The sequence below is a fragment of the Meleagris gallopavo genome, chromosome 1 (assembly GCF_905368555.1).
Source record: "Meleagris gallopavo chromosome 1, MGAL_WU_HG_1.1, whole genome shotgun sequence".
In the NCBI taxonomy this organism is placed as follows: domain Eukaryota; kingdom Metazoa; phylum Chordata; class Aves; order Galliformes; family Phasianidae; genus Meleagris; species Meleagris gallopavo.
Window position 1 is genome coordinate 99327536 of NC_139404.1, and position 14161 is coordinate 99341696.

The 14161-nt window shown below is 34.8% G+C and overlaps 1 protein-coding gene across 1 annotated transcript in view; it reads left to right on the plus strand.

Moving 5' to 3' along the window:
- The window catches only part of NCAM2 (neural cell adhesion molecule 2), a 260302-nt gene that overhangs the window by 198726 nt on the left and 47415 nt on the right, over positions 1-14161 (plus strand). The gene's annotated exons all lie outside the window — the stretch shown is intronic.

The following is a 14161-nucleotide window of genomic DNA, read 5'->3' on the forward strand; positions in this document are numbered from 1 at the left end:
TGGCTAAGCAGGAGACATCTTTTTTTTTAAATACTGTTGATTCTACACCACAGAGTAGCATACAGAGTAGTACAAAAGACATCAAAGAAGAAAACAAAAGACATCAAAAAAGCATTTATCATAAGTTGTTGAAGATATTTCATGAGTTAAAAATATTTCTAATGTGTTATATGGACACAGCAGAAAAACAAGATATATTGTCAAAACAAAGACTGAGCAATCCAGAGGAGAAAAAAATCTTCCAAGATGGAGATGTTGAAAAACACTATTAAAATCTTTTTCATGAGAGTACTTATAACTGTAACTGGAACCTTTGTGAAAAATTCAACGTTTTCCTGTTTCCTGATCATTCAGAGAGTTTCAGGAAGTTTTCTAAAACATCTGCTTATACCTTGCTTCATTTTTTTTAGCCTATTTATGTTGTCCTTACAGAAAACACTGAGATATCCTCTTCTGAATCCGTATTTTTGGTTCATGGAAGAATTTTTAATGAAGGTTTTGTTAGAGTGAAGACTTGTAATTTTCTTTACACGTTCCTAAAACATCAAAAATACTTCTAAGTCTTTTAATTGATAAAAATACTATCTGCTTTGAGACAGTTTCTAATTGTACTTGAATATGTAAGAACCACATTCGTACTGTATCGTAGTATCTGGCTAAGTAAGACCTGAGGTAGAGGGATACATACTGACATACAATCAGTGTTCCATATTACTATTTGTAGTTGAGTCATTGTAATTTCCATGCTTGGTCAAACATTTTTTAATTGAAACAAAATCACTGTTTTCTTCTGGTCAAATCTTTTCAAACAGGTTTATGGTTAAGATTCAGATATGAATGCTTTTACACAGAGATAGTTAACTGCTCTCACAACTCAAGTCATGATGCAAACCTAATGCATGAGTCATGACTATTTCCCAGCAGCCAATGATAAACCATGCTCCAATTTCACAGGAGGACTTTTTATCAGTCTGATTTAAATCAGGAGTGATAAAACAGCACTGCAGCCCCTTCTTTCCACAGTGTAGTCAATGGGTGAATTCCAAGGCTGCATTTTAACAGGGGGAGGCAGAAGATCCTACATTCTTTAGAAAGTAATGCCCAAAAGACTATTACTCTTCCAGTATGGAGACTGTCAAGACTAAACTGGGTCTTCTGGTCCCTCTGTTCTGTGACCATAAGCAGCAATGTGGTTGTCTTTGTACAGCCAGAAAGAACAACCATAAACTGCTAAAATGGATGATGGATGTATTTTAAATGAAACAGACATCTATCTTGACAACGTTGCTGCAGAAATTAGTTTTTAATTAAAGTGTTACCAAATGATTCATAGGTGTTTGAAAAAGTTGCTGAAAGGAATTGCTACTAACACTATCAAGTCATTAATTTTCTCACAGTCATTACCTAAAAACCATGTATAAAGCCTTCTAAAAGTAGGATTATAACTGTTTTTGTTTACATGAAAAATACTAACCAAAGTTGTTAGACATTCTTATGAGTTCAATCAAGAAAATCATGTAATAGGAAATAAATTCTGTGCCAATCTGTTCAAACTGCTTGCAGTTCTCTTCATCTGAGATTCATGCTACTTCTATTTCTTCAAAAACTACCTCAGAAGACAACTTTTTTTTTTCTAACTGTACTAGTTTGAGATATTTTCAGATCAAGTTAAGGAGAGAATTGCAGGGTCCAGGAGTATCTGATTCCCTATTCCCTGTCCTTTGTCTTTTATAATGAAGAAGATTTCATTTGAAAGGCTGGGCTGGTTACAGCTATTGAATGTGAACACAGAAAATGAAGCAATCATTCTGATACACCAACCTCAGGCTATTTAAGGATTTAAAAGTCATAATCAATACTAGCATAGTTCACTAAGAGATCAGTGAGCAAATGGTAGCCAGATTTTTCTACACTTGTTGAATATTCTGTTGAATATGCAAACTTTTGTTACGAGTGACCTTCAACCTTATGGCCACAGGACATGGTGGGGCTCCTCCCTGTTGGCTAGTGCTCTGAGGGGCCTAACATGACCTGAAACTAGGTCCCATCCCACAGCCCCAGCCTGCAGCAGTACAGCCAGAGGTGCCTCTTGGAACTGAGCATCTCCCTGAGACCACGGTTCAGCTGAGGCTAGGCTGGGACATGGGCCTGCAGGTGGTCCAGACTGGGAAGAGGCATGGCCAGGCAGGGCAGGGATGTGGGGAGCTGGACTGTGGCCCTGCTGCAGCTGATCTGGGGCTGGGGTCCCCCAGATTGCCTGGGGCCCTGGGCCTGGGCAGGTGGGAGAGCCCAAGGGCAGGGGGTGACAATTCCAGATGCGGTGTTTTATTTTTTTAATTTTCTATACCAATAAGAAAGTATACATGCATAAATCTTACTTCAATCTTTATAATAAAAAAAAGCATTCAGAACATTTAGAATATAGTAATACCATTTTCTCTGTTACTTTTTAGTTTTTATATGTTATTTCCAAGCATATGACTAATGAAAGTGTGTGTGTGTGCAGCTCAGGTTTTTGGGTCAAACTACTGAAATTTGTCTTCTGTCTTTAAGCGAGGGTTTTTGGTAGTTAACAAACAGACATTGTTTCAGAAGATATGAAGAGCTTACGATGTACGATTTTCTGCTGAGATTTCAGAAACACAAATACAAAAGAATTTATTTTTTTTTAATGTTAAAATACAGCAATTATGATGTCTTGTTATTGTCCTTGGGGAGGAAATGTAATATATAGGTTAATGATCATTCTCGTGTACTACATCTTAGATTGTAGGTTTTGTACTACCTACTTCTTTTATAGTGAAGTGTGAAAGTGCATCCAGTTGATTATTGGAACAGTTACTGATAGCATAGCAACGCTTCACTATTTAACTTGGAAGGCTTTCAGATGGACTCTAGAGAGATGAAGCCCATATAAATTAATAATTTTATTAATGCATTTAATTATTAAGTAAAATATATCAGCATAATTTGTAGATCAAAGAAATTATAATATTTTGGAAGTGTAAGTCAGCATTCAAAATTATTTTAATACATGAGAATCTTCAAGGCAGTAACATCTATTGCAAGCTGCTAGAGCAGAAGGAAAAATAAGGTCATTAGCCAGTTGCAGTGGGAGAATGTATTTTTAGGAAGTATTTTTAAAAAAACTTAGAGGATCATTCCCTGTGTCAGATAATATGATATGATTGCTGCCTGTAAGTACACAGGATTTCTTTTCAAAATAAACTGGATATTTGTCTTGATTGAAATTTAGTTTTCACAATATAAACAAGCTTTGAAAATTATCAGAATTTGGGAGTGTGTGTGTATATAAATATATAAGCTAAAATGAAGCAGGATGAAACTACAAATGACACGAATAAAATGACCTTAATTTTTATAAATGAAAATTTTTGGGATAAGATAGCTTGATACGATTTGCTACATGTCATACAATTGGAAAAAGTTCAAGAATAGATGCAATTTATGAGCAATACATAGATTATATTTAAATGAAAGTGTTAAAAAACAAACCTTTTATCCAAATTAGTTTGTGTGTACATCTGCATATATATGTAAGTTATTAATGTCTCTCATTCAATCCCCATACTATTCTTGGTCTCACTCCACTTTAATCTCTGGTTTAAAAGTCTTATGTGGGTAGAAAGGTTGATGAGCAATAAATATCTTATAGAAAAATGCATGGACAGATTAGGAAAATTGCAAAGTGAAAACTGCAAAAGGAAAGCTATGTTTAAGTATTCCAGGTTTTTATTCAAGAGAATGAAATGTGCTTTTCATATTCAAAGGCAAATAAGTTGTCATAAGAAGTGAAGAAAACCCAGAAAACAAGTTTATAGCTAAAAGCAACATGAAGATATATATACCACCAATATCTGAGGCTGTGCTTCAATAGTTTGTAATTCTGTGCTTGCAATTTCATTTAGTCAAATAGTCAAAGCTCATTGTGAAGCATGATTTATGTTGAATGTTTTAAAAAAGGAACATCTGAAAATGTATAAAATCAAATGCAGTGTGCTTTCACAGAATCACAGAAACACAGAATAACCAAGGTTTGAAAAGACCTACAAGATCATCCAGCCCAACCATCCACCTATCACCAACAGTACTCACTAAACCATTCCCATCATCGCAAAATCCAAACGTTCCAGGGTCAGTGACTCCACCACCTCCTTGGGCAGCCCATTCCAGTGCCTGACCATACTTTCAGAAAAGTAGTATTTCCTAACATCCAGCCTGAATCTCCCCTGGTGCAGCTTGAAGCCATTCTCTCTAGTCCTATCACCAGTTACACAAGAGAAGAGGCTGACCCCCAGCTCACTACAGCCTCCTTTCAGGTAGTTATAGAGAGCAATAAGGTCTCCCCTGAGCCTCCTCTTCTCCAGACTGAACAATCCCAGTTCCTTCAGCCATTCCTCATAAGGCCTGTGCACCAGACCCCTCACCCGCTTTCATTGGAAGATGTACATAGTGAATGTATTTAATAAAGAGTTAAATGGAGAATCAGTTATTCCAAATATTTTTCACCTGATGTTCCTCTATTTTTTTCCTGCTTTGCTGATAAATCTTGCCTAGGCTGTATTTAGACCTTTTCAAGCTTTCTGTGATGGTGCACTCTCAAGTAGATTTGCAGCGAACATGCTGATCCACTGTACAGGTCTTGCTGATCTGGCTTCTAAGCGTAAAATCTCATTAAGAAAAGTGTTGTGCAATGCAATATTGGAAATGAATAGCTGATAAGTGGGACACGTGGTGCAGCTGCAAATTTTGCCTTTCAAATCAGCATTGTATTCATTTGCATCCAGTTTACATTGCCAATGTGCTTACAGAAAGGTACAGTAAATTTTTGGAATATTTATGCATATAAACTTCATCTGCATTTTGTAATATAAGCTGGATAAGTGTTATTGGAGGACAGACTATTCTTCAAGCATTGTCAAGGTCATCAAATGACAGAGTAACTTTGAATGGAGTTTTCCTTCTATCATGCACAAGAGCTGGCAACAAAACAGATAGCTTAGCCTATATGTGTTACATTTTATGGTATCATTAAATGAAACTGCTTTTTGTCACTTTTCTTCTCCCTGCTCTTTTCATTCTCTTTTGGCAAGCTGGAAAGCATAGCATGAAAGAGTAGGATGGAAACAAGGAGGAAAATCTATGAATGAAAATTATCTTTGCATGCAAGAGCATGCTAGAATTGTTGAAATTGTATTCGTGACAGTCTTGAGGCTGCTTTCTTGCAGTAGTGAAAATCATTGTAAAACACCTGTTTGAAATAACATTTTTGTTCTTTAGCTTTTCACCCTAATCCAGAGTTGATTCTAGCCTTGATATAAAACACAGAATACATAACAGACATTTAAAAGCTTAGAAAAAGTCTAACAACTTTAGAGTCTCATAATCAGTGGGATTTCCTTTTATCCTTAGAGGAACTTCTTTTATTTTCTGGGTTGTCTCACAGAACATTGCTTTTAGCCTTGAAGGGCATTCGTAATGGGAAAAAAAAAAATGGGATAAATGAAATGATGTAAATTATTTTAACAAAGGTCTTAATCGCTCTTCTTCAATGAGATTAACAGTTACTGCTTTACTGCATAATGCAGTATAGTATATTAACTCAATAAAGTACTACTTACTTTAAAGGACTTAACTGTTGTCTCTGTGTGTTTACACTGTCAATCCTGCATCAGTGTCGTAGAAATTTTTATTATAGAAGAATTTTAAAATTAATACCTACAGAAAGTAAATTTGATTCATAGAAAGATTTAACTTCATAGGATGTTATATTTAGCAGTAAATGTGAATTTTATGTAATTTCTCCAATTATAATGGCAGTAACAACAGTCATAAGTATTTGATAATGAACCTTCATGCCTGTGTACTGAGAACATTAGTAATATGTTAGAAAGCATTTTGAACAATACCTTCTTTTTGCATGAGTAGGGGAATACCAAGTACCAGTCCAAATCCCCACTCTATTCTACTGTTTTCTTGTCTTGTAAAACATTTTAATTGCATGTGATAACCTATTTCTTCAATCTGTGGGCTTTAAAATCCTTGCATTAATAAATGAAGGATAGTTTTATAGCAGAAGAGAAAACTGGACTCCAAGAACTAAGATGTTATACTTCCTAAGTTTATATAATCTTGTCCAGCCTCTTGCCTGAAGCAGGAATAGTGCCAGTTTTGGATCAGGTCAGGCGTGGCTTTGTCTAACCTCCAAGAGGAAGATTCCTCACCTCTTTGCTTGGTGAAATCTGCTTAGTGCTTCATTACTCTCCCATTGATTAAGCTTTTCAAATATCCAGTTTGAATGTGCTTAAGCTACAGCTTCTGACTGTTGAGAAGAGTCTCACACTGCTGTTTGTGTGTCACTCCTTGGCCTCTTCACCAGACCAAATAAGCCTCAACATCTTGTCACTCATGTTCTAGGCTGTTCTTGGTTGCTGTCTGCTGGATCCTCTCCTGTTTCTTATTGTTCCTGGACACCAAGTGTTGCCCCAAAGTCCTTTAGTTATCTTATATCCAACTGAGGTTTCTGTTGAGTATCATATTAGTGCCTGCATGGGTGAACATCAAAATGGTATCTGACATGGAAGTGCATATAAAGCAAAGGTATGGAAGTGATTTCCTTTACTGAGGAATTGAATTGCACCCACTGACATTCATTTACACTTTCTAAATGTTTCTGGAGACCAAACAATAGATGTAAGAACTGTGAGGTAGTAGATGGTGTGTTTCAACAGTGGCAACAGTGGCAGTGGATCACCTCCGTTGGTGCAGATTTCAAGGAGCACACAAAGGCATGGAAGCTCTTGTTCATTGCTGGTGAAAATGCATACCTAATGGTGGTGACTGTTCTCTCTGTAGCTGAGAATTTGCTCTCAAATAGGGCTCTTGTGTCATTTCCATGGAAATAAATAGAAGGCATTACTTTCAACAGAAGTAGATAACTTAATCCTAAACCTTCTACTTCCATATGATCTAACCAAAGATATTGATTCCATATTTGAGCAACATTCTACAACATGTTTTAATGAAAAATTGAAAATGTTTTGTTTCATTCAAGTGTAAACCATGTAGCATAAGAAAACTATTCCAAACTTGGAGTGAAAACAGTTTTCTTCCAGCAAATTTAATGTAGAATAATGCAATTATTTTAATATAGATAGCATGCCTAATTCTTGGATGTGAAGAGTGGACAAATGAATGAAACTATGCATAGAGAGCTGAATTTTGAAGTTGAGATTATTTATTCTGTCTGACTCCTGTACTCACAGAGAAGGAGAAAGGGAGTTATCAGTCACATATTTATTATACAGGAGGCTGAAATTACATAGGATAGAAAGCAAGAAAAAAAAAACACTCGGAATCCACAATGTACTAGAGTTCCCGTAGGCCAGAAATATTGGTTTTATGCATTCCTGTCCTTTGGGATGGGGTATGGCATGCTATTATCTGAGTCATCTGCAGCTTTGTTGTTAGAGAAAAGAGCAACAAAGAAAACTTGAAATAATGAACAACTGAACTACAAATACCTCAAGGAACTGTACCCACTCTGCAAGAGATATTTTGTTAGTAATCCAAAAGGATTTTACCATACCTTGAAAGCAATGGAGAGTACAAAGTATTTTAGACAGATTTTATCCTAATGAAAGTATACTTGGCATAGTTTTGTTGAGGTTAGAATGTGCTTAGATTTAAAAATCTAAAGAATCTAAATTCTATTTTACTGGTGAGAAGAGCCAAAATCTGCCAGAGATAGATCCTAGTTGCACAGGATTGTTGATGGAACAAAAGGCTGTGAGCAGTGGTGATGCAAGTGGCATAATTTGTTCATAAAACATTCTCTATGTAACACAATAATTTAAGTGTATATATATATATATATATATATAAAAAATAAGGGATATTTTAAAAATGGGAGTATTAGTGTCTTTCATAGGTTTATAGCTTGAAAAATTTTCATTCAGTTAGTAGCTTCTCTTTTTTTTGTTTAACATTAGTTTGTGTAAATGCATCATTTGAGAAGCAATTCATGGAAGTACGTTTCTATTTTGAAACAGGTTATGTGAGCAGTTTATTGGTATAATGATCTATCTCTGTAATTGGTTTTGTTCCAGGAATGCTTCTCTTAATATTTTTTTTTTTTTTCTAAACTGTGCTACACTGCAATTTAGATTAAATATGAAAGTGATTTAGATTAGATACAGAAAGGAAGTTGCTTTTTAAATAAATAAACTAGAAAATTAATATGGAATTATAAAGTCTTCTAAACATAACCTGTTCACTGCTACCGTGTAAGTGATGTAAAACGACAAAATCCTTCTTCTGAATTCATATTGATTCAATGTATTTGAAACCATGTTGTCAGATCACTAATATGCCGTTTACTAGGAGCATTGTAATTGCTTACTTCATTTTCATTAATATTTCATTAATATTATTTTCATTATATATGATTGTACATTTTATAACTATAATTCTCCCACTAGATTGTTTCGACTTCTTAGTTTTATTTCAATTAAAATAATTACCAAAGTAATCTCTTAGTTGACTGTATGTAGCTGTTGTTACTCATGGTTTAATTTGTACACCTGACACCTCAGAATCCTGCCCAGTAAAAATAAATAAGACATCAGAACAGGAGCTTAACAGAGTCATTGTGCTTTTGGGACTGATAATAAATTGCTTTTTAAAATGAAGTTTTTATATCAACTACTGTGAACTATCTTCTAATGAAATTAGTAATGATATTGAACACTATTAATTATATTAAATATGTATGATGTACAATACTACATATTTTTATTCACAGTTGATTACTTACATTCAAAATGAACTAAGCGGCTGCAACCTTTATTGCAAAAGATTGCAATAATTATATATTACAATGCAAGAGGGATGGAAAATTATGACAAAGCCATTCTCTCTGATTTTTAAAATGATTGTGTTCTTTTCTGAGTACACATATGAGGATATAGCTTAGGGCTTGATCCTGTCTCCGTACATACTTACGGAAATTATATCAATAATTTCTGTAGCAGTAGGATTGGCTACTATTGTTATTTTCGTATAATGTACAACTTGAAATGTTTTCATTATTGAAGTTCATTTCTTTATGTTAATTGCATTCTGACATTTATGGACAGATGTTGAATCAGTATTTATAAAACTGATTGTTCTTCAGGCAAGGCAGACAGATGGAGCTGAAGCAGTGTGACTTTTTTGCTTATGAATAAACATGTTGCATGTTATGTAGCAAAAACACTTATGTTGCTTTTCCTGTATTTCTCCACCAGTGGCAAGTTCTAACTTCATTTGGCCATCATTTCTGTCAGCTAACTCTGTAAGCCTCAGATAGAAAAACAGCTTTTTACTCCTCCTATTGTGCATACACTACATGAAGCCATATTGCTCATCCCAGGCAGACAAAGGTCCTGTGCGACATCTACACAAGAAGATGTCCTACCTGACATGTACCTGAACTTAATGCTATTCTACCACAGGTTCCTCACTGCTCTGCTCACATGTACTACTACCATAAGTTCCATTCTGCTCCCCTCCAGCATCCATTTCTTCTGTCCTTAAAAGAAAATGTGTTGTCACTGCAAAGAGAAAACTGCTTTAAGCTCCATAAAAATGCTATTCATTTTTTTCTCTGAAAGAGATTCAGGTATTTGCAGGGAACATAGTTTTTCCTTGAGAGTTGTCATAAATGCGTAAAAGGATCAACAAAATTTTGCAATAAAAACACTCCACTTACTAAGCTGCAAGATATTCAGTGTGTGTAGGTAATGGAGATTCAGACTAAGAGGAAAGAAATAGGAAAAACCCATCCTAGAATCTGTAATGCTTCCTTGGCAGAAATATTGCACTGCTGCTGTTATCTGAAGTATTTATGAGTGAATATGATATTTCAACATTGACCTGTATCAGCTACTTTGTTTCAGAACAAATTTATGTTCTACTTCAGTTAGAGTTGACATCCTTAAGGGATTAAAATCAGGACTAGGAGTAGAACTTTGTTCTATTCAACAAGTATCTCTCCAGTGAGTATTGATACAATATGTCTGTTAATTAACCTCATATAAGATCTACTTTGGGATTAGTGTAGTGTAACTGCACTATTAGATCCTTAACCTTCTTTACTTTTGTGATGGTTTATGTAATATGTAACAGTCCTTAGAAGATTTCTGAGCTAGATTTCCTTTGGTGAAAAGACAGTTTAGTGTGCAAACCATTTCCCATGTCATTGTTCACAAGTAAGGTAATGTAAACATCCTACCTCTGGACTAGAAAAGCAACTGGTGATTTTTACCTTGTTTTTACTAACTTGGCTTTATGATACAATTTATTTCACAGTGAATCTTGCGTCAGATGTTATTTTCCTACAGTTCATGTTGATAATAATTTAAATTTTAATATTCTACAATAAAGCTTTCCTAGCTGAAATGTATACAGTCAGCATTTGAAATAGTTTAACTATTCAGTTCTGAATTTTTACCTGTCTAGTATGCCTATTTTTTAATGACTTTTTTTTGTACTTCATTCATCCTTTAATGTTTCAGATTTGTTTGCAAATTAGAAAACTACATAAGGAAAAGTAAGGACATAAATACTACTTAAGCTTGAGAATTCTTGACACAGAATAGGTTGATATGAATTTTATTATTTGATAAGTTTTAATTTTTTGTGGTCATTCTGGATTTTTAAAATTATATACTATGAAAATGAAAGAGTATTCCTTTCATAACATGTTTAAAACTCTCTATATAGTGTAAGAAAATAAATAATACTGGTAATTTGTTATGTCATGATTTCCTGCAAGAGGTAGTTCTGTTTGGAGTAGTTCTGCCAAGTCTACTATTCAAAATTGCCATTTACTTTGTGAATAATCCCAGCAAAATCAATTGCTCTAAAAATAGAGTGCTTCAGATTAAGCATGCTGATACTGTGATTAAGAAAACGATATAAAAACAGAAGCAAGTAGAAAGACTCAATAAGCTTAAGCAATCTCAATTCTTTGGGACTTAACGTATGCCAATGAACATCATTCATACAATGGCATCATTCACGCATATACTATACAATGAATTACTTTTTTCACTTTCATATCCTGAAAGTGAAATTCCTATATTTGCTTCAGAATGTGATTTAAAATTTTACTGGTAATAACGTCAATGATAATTGAAAACTGTAATCAGAATATCCATTGTCACCAGGACTGTCAGCTGTGGGCTCATGTAAGAGTTTTATTTGCATAAAGAAAGATGAATAGGCTGATTTGCTAACAGATACACAACTTGGGGGGAAAAAATAAATTATTGTATTAAGTATTTATTTTCATTCTCAAACTATTTTAAAAAATGTAAAATACTTAATAGTCTATCAAAATTTTAGTTAATCTTAGATTACTCTTAAGACTTGTATTATTGTAGTGTAATTTGGGAAGGTTACTTAATCTTGCTTTATTATTCTAGATTTTCTTTTATAATTTGTTTATTTAAATATTCTGCTGAGTAATGGCTCTTTGCTTTGCTTTCCTGGAAGATATTTATAAATTTCCTGCTATTACATTATGCCATCACTGATACTTAAGAGATTCTAGCTTTTGAGGGTATATGATGCTATCAGATTTTGTTGTGTCAGTTTAATAAACGTATTGGTAAGAGTCATTGTATCCAGACACATGGTGTTGTTCTGGGGATTATAAACTAGATACTGATTCTTTAAATACTACATACATAAGAAATTTTATTCATTTATATAGGCCCCAGGAGTCACTCACGTGTTTCTAGAATTGGATCCTTAGGTTTTATGTAGTTAACACATCCGTGTTTCATTAAGCGTAGAGTCATAGCCATGCTTTGCTGTTGTTTAAATTTTAAAAACATTTACAGTAACACTAATTTTTAGTATGCCCTAAGGTTTATTTTCAGTGAAATTATTCAGCCTTGGAAAGTAATCAGGGCTGAAAGACAAATCAAATGCTGCCACTGCTTTGTTTAGATTTTAAATTTCATCTTACCGTAGCTGAAAGTTATATATCATAATCTTTCTCTGAATTTATTCTTATTCTCTTGATAGTACTTTATTATTTCCAAAATGGTTATACTTGATACTTCTAAATCTCTTGAAAATTATTGTTTGCTGGAAGAGGTACTGCTTTGTTTATAATAAAATGATTACTGTTTTTCAGTAGCGAGTTTGTGTGAAGTGCTCATAATAAAGTACAAAATTTGGAAGTTACTATTTTCCCAAAATTCATTAGATCCCTTTAGCTCCACTTATAATGGGACCTCTGTTTGTCTGCTGCACAAACAAAAGTAATAGAAATTCTAATAAATCTGGAGTAAAAGAAAAAGAATGCTGACTCTCTTAGGTATAAAGAGTGTCAGGTATAAAACTTGAAAAGCAAACTTAAAGCAACTATTGAAATACTCCTCTAATGAAAAAAATAATAAAAAACAAAACAACAACAAAAAAACAACAAACAAACAAACAAACAAAAAAAAAAAAAAAAAAAACAAGCAATGTAGACTAAGTAGAGACTGGGAAAGATACTACCGGTTCTACTGGTTCTTTCTTAGGACACTGGAGTTCTGTAGCTTATTGTTAGATGATATTGGCCCCATTTTTCTGTGCAAAATAACTATTGATATTCTTCAACATAGTTATCCTGGAGAAGCTGGCAGCCCATGGATTGGACAAGTGTGCTCTTCACTGGGCAAAAAACTGGCTCGATGGCCAGGCCCAGAGAGTGGTGGTGAGTGGCTGGCAACTGGTCATGAGTAGTGTTTCCCAGGAGCCAGTACTGGGGCTTGTCCTGTTTGATATCTTTATCATCAGATTTGGACAAGGGGATTGAGTACACCATAAGTAAGTTTGCAGAGAACACTAAATAGGGAGGAAATGTTTCTCTACCCAAGGGAAGGAATTTCTGCAGAGAGATCTGGATAGGCTCAGTCGTTGATTTATGATTTCAGCAAGTACTGCTGAGGCTGTACCTTGAGTACTGTGTTCAGTTTTGGGCCCTTCATTACAAGAAAGACATCAAGGCCCTGAAGCATGTCCAGAGAAGGTCAACGAAGCCAGAGGGGAGTCTGGAACACAAGTCTTATGGAGAGCAACTGAGAGAACTGAGGTTGTTCAGTCTGCAGAAGAGGAAGCTCGAGGTAGACATCATTGCTCTCTACAGCTTCCTGAAAGGAGGTTGTAATAAGGTGGAGGTCAGCCTCTTTTTCCAGGTAATTGGTGATAAACTAGAGGGAATGGTCTCAAGTTGCACCAGGGGAAGTTCAGGTTGGACATCAGGAAAAAAATTATGTGATAGAGTGATCAGACACTGAAACAGGCAGCCCAGGGAGGTGGTGGAGTCACCATCCCTGAAGGTGTTTAAGAACCTTGTGGATGTGGCACTGAGGAACATGAGTGGGCATGGTAGTGATAGATTGATGGTTGGGCTAAGTGATCTTAGAGGTCTTTTCCACCTTTAATGATTCTATGATTTTATGATTCAACTAAAGTCCATCCAGTGTATGTCCGTACCTTAGAATGAATCTTACATTGTGAGAGCTTGCTACAGAGCTGGTAAACAAGAAACTGTCAGTTTATGTAGAGATAGCAAAAGATAGCTTTCATGCAAAGACATGGTAGTGGTCCAAGAACTCTTTGTGGATCTATGTTTCCAGGTGCATATTCGATACTGGTATCAGTATATGTACCCTATTATGGTAATGTACAATACTGAATTCATGTAGAGGGTCCTTTTTTTTTTCTGGATTTTGTTTGTGGATTTTCTGCTGTACATCATCAACTGCAGTATTCTTAGAGGTATACGATATTTTTTGGGCAAGATTCTGTGTCCTTTTTTCTGCTGCTGATGGCATTTCCTGGTAGATGTTTTCAGGCTATGTGAAATTCTGCTGCCAAGGCTTCAGCCTTGATTTCTGAAAGCATGGTACTTAATTGATGTGCATAATACAAAATTTGGTCTTGATCTTAAAGGATTTTTTCCAACATAAATGGTTCAGTCATTCTTTGAAGTTAGTTGGGGAGTGAGGAAGGGATTGTTTTGTCTTTAACGTTACAGGAAAACCCTCTTTAAGTCTGAAATTCAAACATTTTTGCTTCCCACATCACTTTTTTTTGT